The 2,921-nt window shown below is 45.6% G+C and overlaps 1 long non-coding RNA gene across 1 annotated transcript in view; it reads left to right on the forward strand.

Moving 5' to 3' along the window:
- LOC127749017 (uncharacterized) overlaps window positions 1–1,458 on the forward strand; it is a 26,267-nt gene extending 24,809 nt beyond the window's left edge. The window contains exon 2 of the long non-coding RNA XR_008010915.1: window positions 1,260–1,458. This is a non-coding gene — a long non-coding RNA (uncharacterized LOC127749017). The remainder of the gene's footprint in view (window positions 1–1,259) is intronic.
- The last annotated feature ends 1,463 nt before the right edge of the window (window positions 1,459–2,921 follow it).

The following is a 2,921-nucleotide window of genomic DNA, read 5'->3' on the forward strand; positions in this document are numbered from 1 at the left end:
GTCCTCGCCCTGCTCCTCGTCGTGGTCCTCGCCGTGCTCTTGGCGGTCTTTGCCCTGCTTCTCGTGGTACTCGCCCTGCTTCTCGTGGTCCTCGTCCTGCTCTGCGACGGCCGTCGCTGGAGCAGCGAGGTATATTCAATAAGAGTGCAAACTGTTCTTAGTGCGTTTAAAATCAAACAATCGTAAACATCACAGTTGAATAGTAGTGTAAATTATCAGGTCGTTGGTTTGCGTTTAAAAAATGCTAGTGTGCGGGATCGTTCTTCCTGTGTAACAATCGAGTTACAGCCTGCTTGTCATTTTACAAATGCAGTTATTACCTAAAAAACAACGAAAAGTTTGTGCAGAAAATTCAAAAATGAACGGTACATTATTGTGTACTGGACCCAGAAAGTAAAACACAATTTTCTCAAGCGAATTTGCAGTTACAGCGTTTGCCGCTGCTGGCGTCATTCCGTTGTTTTGACCAATTATTTGTTTTTTTGTTTGTTTTTTTGCACCCTCTAACCGCCTGGACTGTACTTTACTGGAAAGCAAAGGGTGCCCATCTGAGGTGGGAGTGATAGGATGGCAAGAGGGAGAGGGGGGGGGGGGGGGGGGTCGCGGAACTGGCTGCACTAAGGGTTCCTGATGGAGGCGCCGCGACGTCGCCGAAGCAGTGTTACCAACGCTGGCAGGCCCCTGCCCCGCTCGAATTGAAAGCGGTTCATGACAAGCTCCCGGAGCCGCGCCCACCGCGCCCGTCATTATCCCGACTTTTTACCCCGAATACATTTTCTAGACAGACGGGTGGCATTACCGCTTCGTCATAGGTGGACCTTTTTGTGTGTGTCAAGTCGCGCCACGCCCGCGCCACTCCCGTTCAAACGAACCAACCAACGTCATTTGGCCAACGCCATCGTCGAGTTTTACAGTTATTTCCTACAACTCCTCTTTTTTTACCCTTTCTATTTTGCCTCTCTTCTCCCCCGCGCGCGCTTCGGGCGCGTGCCGAAAAGAACGGCAGCGGGATTGATAAAAAGGGCTGCTGCTGATGGCGGGCGGAGTAACAGGACACCGGGAGGACACATACTTGAGGGAGTAGCAGACTACCTACTCTGTTTTGTGTTTCTCTCTTGTTGCGCCCCCAGGAGTGAGCTGCCGAATATCTGCCGCAACTTTTCAAATTTTCGAACCATATTTCGTTTTTGTTTGAGAGGAGGATCAAAAAGAAATTTTAGACAATGAAATACTAATGTTTTTATTTTTTGTTTTCACAGGTCCCTTCAAGAAGTCACGCGCTACGCGGCACAGTACTGAACGGGCACCAAACGGCCCCTACCCCAACAGCTGCCCTGCGAGCCGCTGGCCGGCTCCTCCCGCTCTCCGCCTCCAGTGGCTGTCTTTACCCATAATTTTAAGTAGCCCGTTTTGATAAAGATGCGGTTTGATAAGGTTAATAAAGATTCGTTTGCCGTCTTTGCCTTTCCTTTTAAGAGTAGGACAAAGATGTCACAAAATTTTAAATCTTAACCACATCACCCTGAAACATACAACTGCACCCAGAAAACGTCATTCTAGCTTTTAGTATGTCAACGTACTAATATGATACTCTAATTAGAAACTCTAAAGAACATACTAATGTTTAGAGGATGAACATACTATTCCAAAACTCTTAACTCAAATACTAATGTTTAGGGTATTAACCTACTAATGCTACAAATCTTGTGGGCCGCTAGTCACTGCCGCTAGATGGCGTCACGGTCAGCGCCCGTCTCTTACACCGTATTTTGCATTTAACTAAAATTTTGACATGAAACTAAAATGAATTTTACGTTGTGTGCTCTATAAGACAATGACCCTTAGGGAACATGCAAGTTTGTGATAAAAAGTCAACCATGCGCCAAAACAATTGGTTTAACATCAACGCGCGCAGGGTCCCCGCTAACTCTCCTTAGTTGGGTCTGGCAACGGTTTCACCTATGGTTGTAGAGTGTACTACGCGCTGCACCATTTTTGTACTGGTGATGAAGTGGGTGGCTGATCCATTTCACTTTGCTCCGTAAGGGACATTTACGGAATACAGTAAAAACTCGTTTTCTCATTTAAAATACACAAACGTCTAATTATCTGCTGACGATGGCCGAGTCGGTATTCTTCTTTTCTTAGATTAGGGGGCTAACGCACTAAAGATTAGTATGTCACATACTAACCAAACATACTAAACTTTAGAATGTATACTAAAGAATAGTATACATACTCGGTTCGTATTATAGGAAGCAATCCACCTAAACATTAGTAAATTATTCTTGAATCAAGAATGGCGTTTTCTGGGTGTATCATTCGAAAAGGAGGAACGTAGTTTGAGCTGATCTCTAACCTCAAAACCAAGCTGCGAGCGGCTTGTTCAAGGGAATTCCTCATGGCTGTTTGTCTATGCATATTAATCTGCTCGCGTGCGAAATAAAATGGTTAGAGTCGTCAGCTGGTTGCCGTGCGGTTTTTCGTCGGCACCTTGTTACTTCGCTGCTGATTAGCTGCGGTGTCTCAGATCTGGTCGCCGCATGTGTTCCAGTCGCATGAGCCGCAGCCGCAACGATTGCTAGGTCTTTCAGCGAAGAAATAGTACCTCTGCGCCTGCCTATAAGAGTGGAAAAAATATTTATTTTTCTTTTGTTTTGTTTCTAGTTTAGACTAACGTATTGCCGTTTTGACGTTTGAAAAGATTACCACCAACGGCAGTGGCATGGCGAATGGTGACAGTCGTGTCTCATTACAGACTAGGCGGCTTCCTTTGGGCTGTGGATTTGTGGTTGTGTTGAGTTTAATAAGGAAGGGAGCTCTGTGTCGTGAGGCGACGATTATGTTAGGGTGATTATAAACAACAATTTATTCTTTAGCACACTTACGAGGGTGTGCGGTGTAGAAAAGAATAAGTATAA

The sequence above is a fragment of the Frankliniella occidentalis genome, unplaced genomic scaffold (genome assembly GCF_000697945.3).
Source record: "Frankliniella occidentalis isolate FOCC.00 unplaced genomic scaffold, Focc_3.1 Scaffold26, whole genome shotgun sequence".
In the NCBI taxonomy this organism is placed as follows: domain Eukaryota; kingdom Metazoa; phylum Arthropoda; class Insecta; order Thysanoptera; family Thripidae; genus Frankliniella; species Frankliniella occidentalis.